At 39.9% G+C, this 13,385-nt stretch overlaps 1 protein-coding gene and 1 long non-coding RNA gene across 2 annotated transcripts in view; one reads left to right on the plus strand and one right to left on the minus strand.

Annotated features, from left to right (window-relative positions):
* LOC113604157 (uncharacterized) overlaps positions 1-10,799 on the plus strand; it is a 62,884-nt gene extending 52,085 nt beyond the window's left edge. Inside the window, exons 3-4 of the long non-coding RNA XR_008296633.1 lie at positions 3,968-4,153; positions 7,042-10,799. This is a non-coding gene — a long non-coding RNA (uncharacterized LOC113604157). The remainder of the gene's footprint in view (positions 1-3,967; positions 4,154-7,041) is intronic.
* Positions 1-13,385, minus strand: part of MKLN1 (muskelin 1) — a 372,917-nt gene that overhangs the window by 243,098 nt on the left and 116,434 nt on the right. The window lies entirely within an intron of this gene.

The raw sequence follows: 13,385 nt of genomic DNA on the forward strand, positions 1-13,385 counted from the left end.
CCACTGCATAAGACATTGTCTTTGGGTGCTACCAAGAAGCTCCTCAGGGACTGAGGCAGCAATCTCGTCTTCATTAATACTTCATCCTAACCAACTGAGCTAGCAATTAAGCAACATTCAGGGAGGCAAAGGTGATACAGTCAAAGAACAAGGAAGAAGGTGGTCATAAAATTCTAGATGGAAAAATATCAAGAAATTTTATTTTTCCCAAAATTTCTTGGAGACTTTTGGACTTGTGCTGCAAATAATGCTCTGGCTTCCCAGGTGTAAAATAATTCAATTATACCTGGTGGTGGTGGTGCTGCTGCTGTTGCTGTTTCTTCTTTTTAAAGAATTTCTTTAAGTTTATGTATTTATTTTGAGGTGGGGAGGGGCAGAAAGAGAGGGAGACCAAGAATCCCAAACAGGCTCTGTGCTGTTTGCTTGAACTCACAAACCGTGAGATAATGACCTGAGCTGAAGTCAGACACTTAGCCAACTGAGCCACCCACGTGCCCTGATCCCTGGTCCTTCTTAAGTCAGACCACACATTATGCTCCTCTGAGACTGGCCTCAGCACTGTTGTCCCTATGCCTGTACTTGCTATTAAAAGACAAATGTATGTCACATTGCCTTACCTTCATTATAATGAATAATGAATCTCTTCATAGTATATGAAAACAGAGGTAGTGAACTGATAAACAGAAAGTGATATTTAAATGCCAGCCATAGGGGCTGACCCTTTAAAGAGAACCTTTAAAGAGCTAAAGATGTTTTGATCTGACACTGAAGGATAGTCAGCTGGTGGGCTGAACCACAGTCACTGAGAGGGCCAACAATTCCCCACATGCCATGGAACTAAGCAGCATTTCCAGGAGCGAAAACACCAGTACTAGTTTCTTCTCATCTTTCCAACAAAAGCTCAGAAAGTACAAGGGCACCCAACAGGCCACTAAGCACATTCTCACTCACCCTCCAGGGAAATCTGATGCTGAAAAATGGACCTTTTCCAAAATAGTGGTTCAAGCCAGATGAGGAATTACAGAGAAGACAGCCTTCCATGGAAAATACCCTGCCTCCAAATCCCCAATGTCTTCATTAGGGAACTGAAAACACAGGCACACCAGCTGGTCTCAACTGCTTTGAAGCACTGTGGTACAGTGGAAAGAGCCCTGCTATTGAGATGGCAACAAGAGACGAGCCTTCTAGTCCCCAACTCTGCCGAGTTTTAGCGAGGTGACCTTGGCCAAGGTACTTAACTTCTCTGGGCCTCACTTTCCTCACTTACTAAATGAGGTTTGACTAGACTATGATGTCTTCTGGTTCTGAAAGCCTATCTTTCATCTTTGGATTAGCATCTTACATTTAAAGAAAATTAAAGCAGATTCTTGGGTGTTGTGTTTCTCAAAGATTCTGTTATTCCAGCAATCATACCTCTCACCTTTTCAGTATTCTTCTTCCACAAGAATAAATCTAAATTTTTCAGCATGGCATTCAAGGCCTTTTCTGATCAGCCCATGCCTATCTATCCAGCCACCCTCCCCTTACTCCCACCAATCATTTATTTTACACTGTGGCATCACTGGGCTATTTATGCTCCCCCATAATACTCTTACTGCAATATCGGATATTTATTGAGCATGTACTCTGCGAGACACTCACCTTGGTAAGCCTTTGTACATACTGTTCCTGTGTGCTTGGACTGCATTGTATTAATTAAGGTAGAGCTTGCTATTATAACAACAAGCTATATAATACCAGTAGATTAACACAATAGAAGATTATTTCTTTGTCATGTAACAGTTCGGTGTGGCAAGCAGCCTTCCACCCAAGGCCCTTCGACTCTGCCATCCTCTAAGCTTGAGAGTCCTTTACTCCCAGAGCTAACAACTGAGGAAGAAGAGGAAGAAAAGGCGCACTTTATTTCTTAACCTAATCCAGAAATGATACGCATCACTTCTGCTCACATCCCATTAATGAGAACTGGCCACCTGGCCCCACGTAGATGTCTAGGGGATTGGCAATTGGTTGGGCCACTTCCCAGAAGAACATCATACTGTGAGGAAAAGCACAAGTCTTTGATGATCAACCAGCCATGTCATGTCCTTCCTTGACTTGTCTACTTAGCAAAGGCTTATTCACCCTTCAAACTTCAGTCGAACTGCTACTTCTTTTGTGAAGTCTTCCTTAACTTATGTAGGCAGATGTAGGTCCTCCCTATGCCCCACTGCACTTTTCACATTTCTCCATTATGACAGTTATCATACTGTACTGTGTGGTTTGCATGTCAGTCTACTCAACTGGATTGTGACCCTTGAGGACAGGAATCTTGTCTTTTCATTTTTATATTTAGAAATCTTAGCATAGTGCCTGATATATAGTAGTTTTACAATGATATTTAATGAATTAATGAATACTATCAGTGAATGAATGAATGATTACCCTAAAGAAAAACAATTGGTCTTTTTTTTTTTTTTTTAAAGTAGCCTCTATGCCCTATGTGGGGCTTGAACTCACGACCCTGAGATTAAGAATCGCATGCTCTACCTACTGAGCCAGCTAGGCACCCTAAGCAGCTGGTTTTTATAGAGGAACAAAGACCTCAGTTAAAACCAAAACAAAATAAAACAACTATTTGGTGATTCAGGGTTATCCAAACACTAAAAAGAAAATAAACCTCCCATACAAATACTTTAATTACATTAATAATTTACACTATTATTTATTTATTTATAATGTTTTTCTTGAGAGAGAAAAAGCGAGCATGAGTGGGGGAGGGGCAGAGAGAGAGGGAGACAGAATCTGAAGCAGGCTCCAGGCCCTAAGCTGTAAACACAGAGCCTGACACGGGGCTCAAACTCATGAACTGTGAGATCATGACCTGAGCCGAAGTCGGACGCTTAACCGACTGAGCCACCCAGGTGCCCCTGCACTATTGTTTATTTAGAATCTGTTGCAGAGCTTAATTGAAATAAGTAAATAAGTAAGTAAGTAAGTAAGTAAACAAATAATAAAAATTTTAAGGGCTCCTGGCTGGCTCAGGCAGTGCAGTGTTCAACTTCTGATCTCTGGGCAGTGAGTTCGAGCCCTACATTGGGTGCAGAGCTTACTTAAAATACATATGTACATACATACATACATACATACATACATACATAGAGTCTGTTGCTCACATAAGTTCCATGAGGGTAGGGATCTTATATGTTTGTTCTTTGCTCTGACTCCAGTACATAGCACATTCTCTGGAACATAGTAGGTACTCAATAAATATTTTAGAATAAATGAATGGCTAAAGAAATGAATAAATACATGATTGAAGACAGAACCCTTAATCCCATGAGCCATATAATAAGTGCATGGCTTGGATTATAAAAGCAAAGTGTGGAAACTTACCACCACAATTAGAAAACCAGCAGAGGGGTGCCTGGGTGGTTCAGTCAGTTAAGTGTCTGGCTTCAGCCCAGGTCATGGTATCATGGTTCATGAGTTCGAGTCCCACATCATGCTGACAGCTCAGAGCCTGGAGCCCGCTTGGGATTCTGTGTCTCCCTCTCTCTCTGCCCACCCCCCCCACCCCACTCACACTCTGTCTCTCTCTCAAAAATAAACATTAAAAAAAAAAAAAAGGAAAAGAAAAACAGAGCAGGGTGTACATGAGGACCCTACCTTCATTACCTTGTCCAGTCCATGTTATCATTCTCTTTACATAAGATGAACAAACATCATTGGAAGAAGCTAAAATCTCAATGGGAATAGTAGCCTATGAGTAAATGAGGACAAACAGATGTCTCCAAAATGGTTGCACTATGAAATAGCCTTTGTTAATTGGTAAATGAGAGAAGGAGGAAGCAAGAGTGCAGACAGTTACAGAGTTCTGACAGCTGAAGAGTATATTGATTGAGAAAAGACAACATGTTTTTTATAACTTTTGACACGGTATAGAGATAGTTCTTTAAATGTTTATAAAACATTTATTTTCTTCTCATAGGTGCCTTGTGACAAAGCTTGGTTAGATATTATATATGGCTTCTGGTGATTACCTGCCAGACTTTGTCATGGTAACCATCTAACCAGAAGAGCAAGGTACAAGTACATGGGCAACTTCCAAATCAGAGCCTCTGCACAGGCTTAATCCAGGTATCTTGAAACTTTGGAAAATCCTAAATATAAACAGGTGAGTTCACAGTGTGGACTGATTTGCGGTGGTGATGAGGTTGACGCTGATATTGACAGATGGGCTTTTTCCAAAAACTGACCAAGATGTTAATGGTAGGTGTAGGCATGAAGTGACCTGAAAATAAGGCAGCACATTTATTTTGCATACCTTTGATGATATACAAGAACAGAGCAATCAACCTGCATAAGGGAGCTGTCTGTCTCTCCTTGTGGGAGAAACTGCTATGGGCTGGAGACACAGCTAGACTACCTAGCCTCTCTTGGAGTTGGGCAGAGCACTGTGAGTAGATTTTGGCCAAAAGAAAATGCATGGAAGTAATGGGTGCCATTTCCAGGGCTTCCCCATAAAAAGCCTCCTGGGCAGTGATGGCAGATTCTTTCCCATTGGCTGAATGGAAAGAATTCTGAGAACTTAAGGAAGATAGAGCCACAAGCTGGAAGAAGCCTATATCCTTGATTTACTTCATAGAAGACTGACCGGCACATTCCACACACCTCGACCCCTACCAATTCACATTGAACTGTATGTGATAAGAACAGTACATTTTAATTAGGTCAAACATTGAGATTTTGAAGTAACTTGTTGTAATAGTCTATGAAATAGTCAACCCTATTTCCCAACTTTTCTCTTGGTTGCAAGTAGTAAGAGAGACCAGGGTAAATTTCTGGAGTGTCAGAGGATTGAGATAAAAGAAGGTATCAGAGACCAAGCCCACCATAAGGGAATATTGCATTTAAGGGGATTCTGGGGTTAATTTTAAAGCCTTAGAAATTCACAGAGCTGAAGCCATGCATGGTAGCCTCTGCTTATCTAACCAGTCCCCTCTGGACACTATTCACTTTTGGAAGAACAGTGAATAACCATCTCCAAACCAGTTCATATGAATCCCAAACACAGCTTATTCAATTTAAAATGCTTAGGATCTAGTCAGACAATACCACCTTTAAACCTATCTTGCTTCTGCTTTTGTGTTTTGCTACACACAGTGATTAAGAAAAATAAGTTGGTAAGTAACTTTGTGTTAGGAGGTATATTTTTTAAATGATTACACAAGGTTTGATTGAGCACAGTACTAATGGGCAATTATCAGGGAGCCAAACACTGTGGCAAAAATGAGGTCTCTGGGTGGCTGCCTGAAGATGTTTTTGGGAAACTTTTGTTTACTTATCAGACTTTGAAAGCTAAATCCTTTTTCAAATAGCCTCTGGGTGTTAAGGACAATAAATAAAGATGTGCTGATTGAAAACATTTAGAAAACAAGTTGTTACAGTCTTTAAAATAACAAGGTATTAATTCAGCTTAAGACAGAATATTCCACATTCATTTGGCCTGCTCCACAGAAACTCTGAGCTTAAAAGATGGGTCCTACAGGGCGTCTCTGTAAAGATGCTCTACCAAATGAAATTTAGCAGGGGCCTGGGACAAGGGCTCTGGAAATTGTTGATAGCTTCTGGCTGTTAGTTGGGAACTCGAGCTTATTTATGGAAAGCAGGGGAGGGACAACTGATCTCCCTATCTTGGGGGTGCCTACAGAAAGGGATGAACTGGGAAATAGCCAAGGCCCATTGGGAGGAAGAGCTAAGAGATTTAGGAGGAAAGTTTCATTGTTTAGAGGAGTCCCTATGGGGCTGAGATGGAAGAAGCTGACTTGGGACAATACTTTTCAGGAAATAAAGTCTATTGCCCCATTTTCAAGGAGTGCAAATTAAGCTTTGATGATCCTCAGACTTGCCTCATCTCTTCCACAAACTTCATCTTTTGTTCCCTTTCCCAAGACACTGCATTCCTGTTTCCTTCCCCCCAAAACCCCATGTCTCCATAAACAGTCAGACAGCCAGGAGCAGACCTGGTGCTTCTTGAAGCTCACCACCAGAGTTATGTCAAAATAGCATAGGAGGGGTGCCTGGGTGGCTCAGTCAGTTAAGCATGCAGCTCTTGATTTCGGGGTGGGTCATGATCTCACGGTTCATAGGATCAAGCCTGGCTTTGAGCTCTGCAGTGACAGCCTCTGAACCTGCTTGGGATTCTCTCTCTCCCTCTCTCTCTGCCTCTCTCTCTTCTCTCTCTCTTAAAATAAATAAATAAACTTTAAAAAAAGACTTAAAAAATCACACAGGAATCCAGCAAGGAGCAGGTGAGCTTAAGGAAGTGTTGCTAAGGTATAGTTAGGCAGCTGAGTATCTCCCTCCGAGATGCATTCATCAGCTCAGAGAATGTGCCGTATCTTCTTGTACATCCCTTAGAGCCCTCAGGACTTGACATGAGTTCTTAAGGGGATATGGGTGTGAGCATATAGAGCTATGTTATATGAGTGCTTCCCAATCTCTTTTCTCAGTGATCAGAATCATTTTTCCCCCAAAGAGCTATATGCTTTGTGAGATTTTTATCTACCAAATAAATCACATTTATAAAGAAAACCTATTAAATATTTACTGAGTACCATGTATTATATTAATGAGTGCTTTATACCCATTATTGAAAGTCCTCAAGTAGTCTGAAAACTGTAAATTACTACTTCCATTTTACAGGCAAGTAAACTGAGATTCAGAGATGTTAAGTACATAGCCCAAATCTTATTGCTAGAAAATAAATCCTGACCTCATCTCCACACCCACATTCTTTCCAGTATACTCTGTCTGCTCTCTATAGACAGCTCATGCAGCCAACCAGAACTTCTCAATATGATGATACATTCTTTACAATGATTTAGTATGGCATAATCTCCTCATCTTCCAGCACCCCTCCCCCCCAAAGAAAGGAAAGAAGCTTTCCATTATTTAGTCAACCTGTTCAAGCTTTATTGTGAATAAGTATGCAATGTCTTTGGGGCTTTTTTTTTTGAAGTACTGGACATGACTCAAGTAATTCCATTACTATCCTTATAGAACTGTGAGATCCTAGAGAAGCCAGACTGGAAACTGGAATTTGCAGTTTGAAACAAATGGAAGTTGGACGGAGGGAGTTCAGAACACAGATCAAGGCATGGACCTCCTTCTCTGGGATTCTCCCTCCCTAGGATTCTCCTATTCCTTCGATTCTATCAAGTATTCAGTGACACAGTGCTGTACCACAGGTTGATGTAAGGTAGGAAATCCTTCGGGAACACAGAAATTGGTGGGAATAGGGGGAGTCATCAAAGCATACCAGCCTAGGATAATGAGTGGCAAAATAAGTGAAGAAAAAAAAAATGAGTGAGAAGGGACAGGGACAAGGAGAGAGGCAGAAGAAGAAGAAGGAAGGACTAGAAAAGAAGGAAAGAAGGGGTTATATATAAAGAGGAAAAAAAGAAGAGAAAAGAAAAGGATGGGTGACTCTTTCCACTATTTGGTCTTGTAAACTGCTTGTGTGATCTTCATTAGCAAGTGTAGTAATCCCCAATGGAAACTATAGGCATGTGTTGCTAGGTTCACTGGGAGTGCTGCTATTAAACTATCTCCTCAAAGGGACCTTTGCCACCTCCCTCACCCAACTAGTAACTTTGAAGCCAGAATCTTAAAAAAAATACAGAATAAATGGAGAAAAAGGATATTGTCAATTTCCATTGTAAGAGGAAAACTGGTAGTCCCATACCCTAAGGTTAAGTTCTGTCCTGTGACGCAGAAAGTTCACAACAACTTAATCTTTGTGCTGGCTGAAAAACAAAATAACAACAAACACACACACACACACACAAAACCAAGCAATAACAACCAAATAACTCCCTCTGGGTATCCAGAAATGCACAACAACCCTGATCAGAGTTTAACTGATTTGAATATTTACTTGCCATAAAATAAAAGTGTTGATTTTAGGATTAAAAAGAACTAATTTCCCTTAGAAACCAAATTCTAGTTAAAAAAAAATTTTTTTTTAATGTTTATTTATTTGTGAGAGAGAAAGAGCACAAGCAGGGGAGGGTAGAGAGAGACAGAGACACAGAATCCAACGCAGGCTCCAAGTTCTGAGCTGTCAGCAAAGAACCCTACACGGGGCTCGAACACACTAGCCATAAGATCATGACTGAGCCAAAGCAGGACACTTAACAGACTGAGCCACCCAGGCACCTCTCAAATTCTTAGTTTTAATAATGAAATCCCTTAACCTCGTTGCTTATATTTTCTTCCCTTCTCAGTGCATTTCTAGTCAGGGTACACTAAATTCTATTCACAAAGAAGAATAAGGATGGCAATGAACTTCATGATGTATATAAATATATGTTTATAAACCAGTTATTTAGTTTATAGTAGCTAAAGACAAGAGACAAACATCAAAGAGAACAGATGCATACTTTTTCCTTACTCTAAACAGTACTCAAGAAACATCAAGCGGCACCTGGGTAGCTCAGTCTGTTAAGCATCTGACTTTGGCTCAGGTCATGATCTCATGGTTTGTGGATTCAAGCACGAGCCCCGTGTTGGGCTCTATGCAGACAGCTCAGAGCCTGGAGTCTGCTCGGATTCTGTGTCTCCCCCTCTCTCTGCCCCTCCCCTGCTCGTACTCTGTTTCTCTCTCCCTCTCAAAAATAAAATAAACATTAAAAAATTGAAAAAAAAGGGAAATATCTGAAGATCTGTCCTGCACCCAAAGAAAATGCTCATCCTTAATTAAAAAAAAATTTTTTTTAATGTTTATTTATTATTGAGAGACAGAGACAGAGCATGAACATGGGAGGGGCAGAGAGAGGAGGAGACACAGAATCTGAAGGAGGCTCCAGGCTCTGAGCTGTTAGCACAGAGCCCGACACGGGGCTCAAACTCACAAACCCAGCGAAATCATGACCTCAGCCGAAGTCAGACACTTAACCGACTGAACCACCCAGGTGCTCCTCATCCTTACTCTTTTATTCTAGAGTCTAAAGTGGTTTTGGAGGGGTGGAGAGGAGTGGCAGGTGGAGGATGAGTTATTTTAAAGTGCCATAAAAGGGCGCCTAGGTTGCTCAGTCAGTTAAGTGTCCAACTTCAGCTCAGGTCATGATCTCACAGTTCATGGCTTCGAGCCCCGGGTCAGGCTCTGTGCTGACAGCTCAGAGCCTAGAGCCTGCTTCAGATTCTGTGTCTCCTCTCTCTCTCTCTGCCCTTCCCCTGCTCACTCTCTGTCTGTCTTTCTCTCTCTCTCAAGAATAAATAAACATTAAAAAATTTTAATAAAAAAATAAATAAAGTGCCATAAAAGATTCCCTTAGGGGAAAAAAAGATTCTTCTGTATCTGAATTCCCAGTGTTTAGACTCTTTTTAGTAAGTGTTAGTCAAAAGATCTATTTGCCGATGGTTAAATTCTGGCTAATGAGCAATTTCAGAGTAACTTCTTCTAGACCCAGAGAAAACATAGTCTCTGTTAGACTTCATATTCCAGAAATTTCTGCTCTGATTGGCCACCCTCAGAGATAAACTTGAACTTCTGTGTCTACTCCATAAAGAGGATAAAGCCTCAGTCTTAATCCTCTTATCCTTTATACAGGATAAAGGTTGTCTCCTAGGTGCTAGGCAACAACTCAGAGCCCCTTTATCTGAAACTTCAAAGTAGGGATAATCATTTTAAAACAGTGTAAGTGGTCAAGTCCCCATTTTTAAAAACACATTTTTAAATAAGGTATCATCACTTTAATCTAGTGATCAATATCAGGTTTAGCAATAGTGGGACAACCAGATATTACGTACAGGTTAATATGAGGTAGTAGGAAGTACACAGCATTACTTATGAAGAATTCTTACCAAAATATTGAACCTGATTCTTATCAAGCCTTTAGACCAACTTTGAGCTTACCAAAAAATACAGAGGACAGAAGAACAAGTTTAACAACACCATGAGAAAACAATCAGACAAACACAGAAGGTAGGACATTGTGTAGAATAATTCGTCCAGAATCATCAAGAAGTCAGTGTCTTAAAAATAAAATGTATTAGGGCACCTGGGTGGCTCAGTTGGTTAAGTGTCCAATGCTTGGTTTCGGCTCAGGTCATGGGTCCCTGCGTCAGACTCCGTGCTGACAGTGTGGAGCCTGCTTGGATTCTCCCTCTCTCACTCTCATGCTCTCTCTCTCTCTCTCTCTCTCCCCCTCCCTGTAGGCCCCTCCCCCACCCACTCTCTCTGTCTCTCTCTCAAAAACACATAAATAAACTAACTAAATAAATAAATATAAAATGCATGTGGGTGTGGCACAAGGAGACTGTTCTAGAATTCTCCCCACTTTGTTTCTATGAAAACATGGACTAGATAATCTAGATAATTATCATTTTAAGGTGATACATGTTATATATCTGAGGGAGAGAAATGGGCTGGGTAATCTTCCCAAACACTGTAACTATGGGCAAGAGAAGCACATCATTGGGCACATTTGGATCATTTGATATATTTGCCATTTGGTATCATATTAAAATAAAAATGAGAATGAAATTAATATGTTAATTAAAATCCAAGTAGATTTGGTTAGATGCTGAGGTTTCAGAAAGACCATGAACCTAAAGAATGTACTCGTGGATGTAAAAGGATAATGGTGTTAGAAACACAAAGTGGCATCAGTGATAAATGTATTGAGGCTATAGAAAAAATTCTCCCCTCTTTGTTTCTATGAAAGTATTTTCTATGTTAATGTGGGAAATAAAAAATAAAACAATCTTTGTATATCTCAAAAAATTCTTTGTCCATTTTTATTATTTTTTAAATGTTTTTTAATGTTTATTGATTGATTGATTGATTGATTGATTGATTTTTTGGTGATGATATTATTTATTTCCTTGGCAAGATCTCAAATGGAACAAGAATTGGAACCCTACTGAAAATTAATTTAACTGAATGGTGAGAATACCAGAAACACTTTGGACATTCTTTTTCATTTAATATCTAACATGTTCAAGAGATATAAATTACCTTTATACAGTTCAACTATATTCAACGTATTTGTCCAGCATTCCCATGAAGGACAAATGTAATTAATTGGACCCCAATTTATTTATTTATTTATTTGCTTTGCTTTTTTTTTCCAGCTATTACAAATTTTATTTTATTTTATTTTTTTTTAAATATATGAAGTTTATTGTCAAATTGGCTTCCATACAACACCCAGTGCAATGTTTATTTATTTTTGAGAGAGAGAGAGACAGACCACGAACAGGTGAGGGGCAGAGAGAGAGGGAGACACAGAATCTGAAGCAGGCTCCAGGCTGTGAGCTGTCAGCACAGAGCCTGATGCAGGGCTTGAACCCAGGAACAGTGAGATCATTACCTGAGCCAAAGTTGGACACTTAATCAACTGAGCCACCCAGGAGCCCCTCTTTGTCCATTTGTAAATTGGGTTAAAATTTTAAATCAACGTGTAAGTATTATTTATTTATATATTTTAAATACAAGTTTCTTATCTGATATAGGATTTGCAAATATTTTCTCCCATTATATAAATTGTCTTTTCGCTTTCTTAGTGATATCCTTTAAAACATGCAAGTTTAGGGGCACCTGGGTGGCTCAGTCAGTTGAGTGTCTGACTTCAGATGCTCAGGTCATAATCTCGTGGTTTGTGGGTTCAGGCCCTGCATCAGGCTCTGTGCTGATAGAGCCTGGTGCCTGCTTCAGATCTGTGTCTCCCTCTCTCTCTGCCCCTCCCCTGCTCCCACTCTCTGTCTCTCTCTTCAACAATGAATAAACATTAAAAAAATAAAATAAAACATGCAAGTGTAAATTTTTTTCTTAATGGTTATTTTTTAGAGAGAGAGAGAGAAAGAGACAGAGTGTGAGTGGGGGAGGGGCTGAGAGGGAAACAGAATCCGAAACAGGCTCCAAGCTCTCATCACTGAGCCTTAGGCAGGTCTCGAACTCACAAACCGGGAGATCATGACCTGAGTGGAAGTCGGACACTTAACCAACTGAGTCACTCAGACACCCCATAAAACATGCAAATTTAAATTTTGATGAATTTTAATAGTTTTACCTTACAGTAGGTCAGAGGTCCATCTTGAGTTAAATTTTGTTAAGTCATTGTTTTGCTTGTGAATATCTGGTTGACCCAGCATCATTTGTTGAGAAGACAATTCTTTGCCCCATTGGCACTGTTATCAAAAATCAGTTGACTGTGAGGCACCTGGGTGGCTTAGCCGGTTATGCATCCAACTTTGGCTCAGGCCATGATCTCATGGTCTGTGAATTTGAGCCCTGCGTCAGGCTCTGTGCTGACAGCTCAGAGCCTGGAGCCTGCTTCAAATTCTGTATCTCCCTCTCTCTCTGCCCCTCCCCTGCTCTCTCTCTCTCTCTCTCTCAAAAATAAATAAACCCTAAAAAAAATCAATTGACTGTAAATGTGAGGGTTTACTTCTGAACTCTTTATTCCCTTCCACTGATCTTTATGTATATCATTATGCAGTACCACACTGTTAATTATTGTCCTCCAACTTTGTTGTTTTTTCAAAGTTTTTAGGCTATTTTGGATTGTCTTTCCACATGAATTTTAGCATGATCTGATCAATTTCTGGGGGAAAATACAGCTAGGATTTTGATAGGAGTTGGGTTGAATCTGTAAATCAATTTTGGTGGTATTGCCATGTTAACAATATTGAGTCTTCTGATCTATGAATGAAGGGTATCTTACCATTTCTATAGGTCTTCTTTAATTCTTTCAAGAACATTTTGTAGTTTTCATTGTAAAAGTTTTACACTCCTTTTATTAAATTTGTACCTAAGTGTTTTATTCTCTTTGATGCTTTGATGCTTTGTAAATGAAATTCTTTGCTTTTTTTTAAGTTTATTTATTTTTGAGAGAGAGAGAGAGAGAGAGAGCGAGCAGGGGAGGGGCAGAGAGAGGAAGAGAGAGGATCCCAAGCAGGATCCACCCTCTTAGTGCAGAGCCCAATGCAGGGCTCAAACTCATGAACATATTTTTTTTGCTCTGCTCTGCTCTGCTCATGAATCATGAGATCATGACCTAAACTGAAATCAAGAGACAGATGCCCAACCAAGTGAGCCACCCAGGCACCCCATGAAATTGTTTTCTTGATTTTGGGGGGGAGATTGTTCTTAGCTAGGGAATAGAAATAAAAGTGATTTTTATATATTGATCTTCTACCCTGAAATCTTGCTGAGCTTTTTTATTAGTCATAATAGTTTTTCAGTGGATTCCTTGGGATTTTTTATATATAAGATCACGTCATCTACAAATAGATACTTTTCCTTCTTCCTTTCCAATCTGGATGCTTTTTATATCAATTTCTTGCCTAAATAACCTAGGTAGAACCTTTAGGACAATGTTTTTATTTGTTTGTTTTAA

This window comes from Acinonyx jubatus, chromosome A2, assembly GCF_027475565.1.
Source record: "Acinonyx jubatus isolate Ajub_Pintada_27869175 chromosome A2, VMU_Ajub_asm_v1.0, whole genome shotgun sequence".
NCBI classification, from domain to species: Eukaryota; Metazoa; Chordata; class Mammalia; order Carnivora; family Felidae; genus Acinonyx; species Acinonyx jubatus.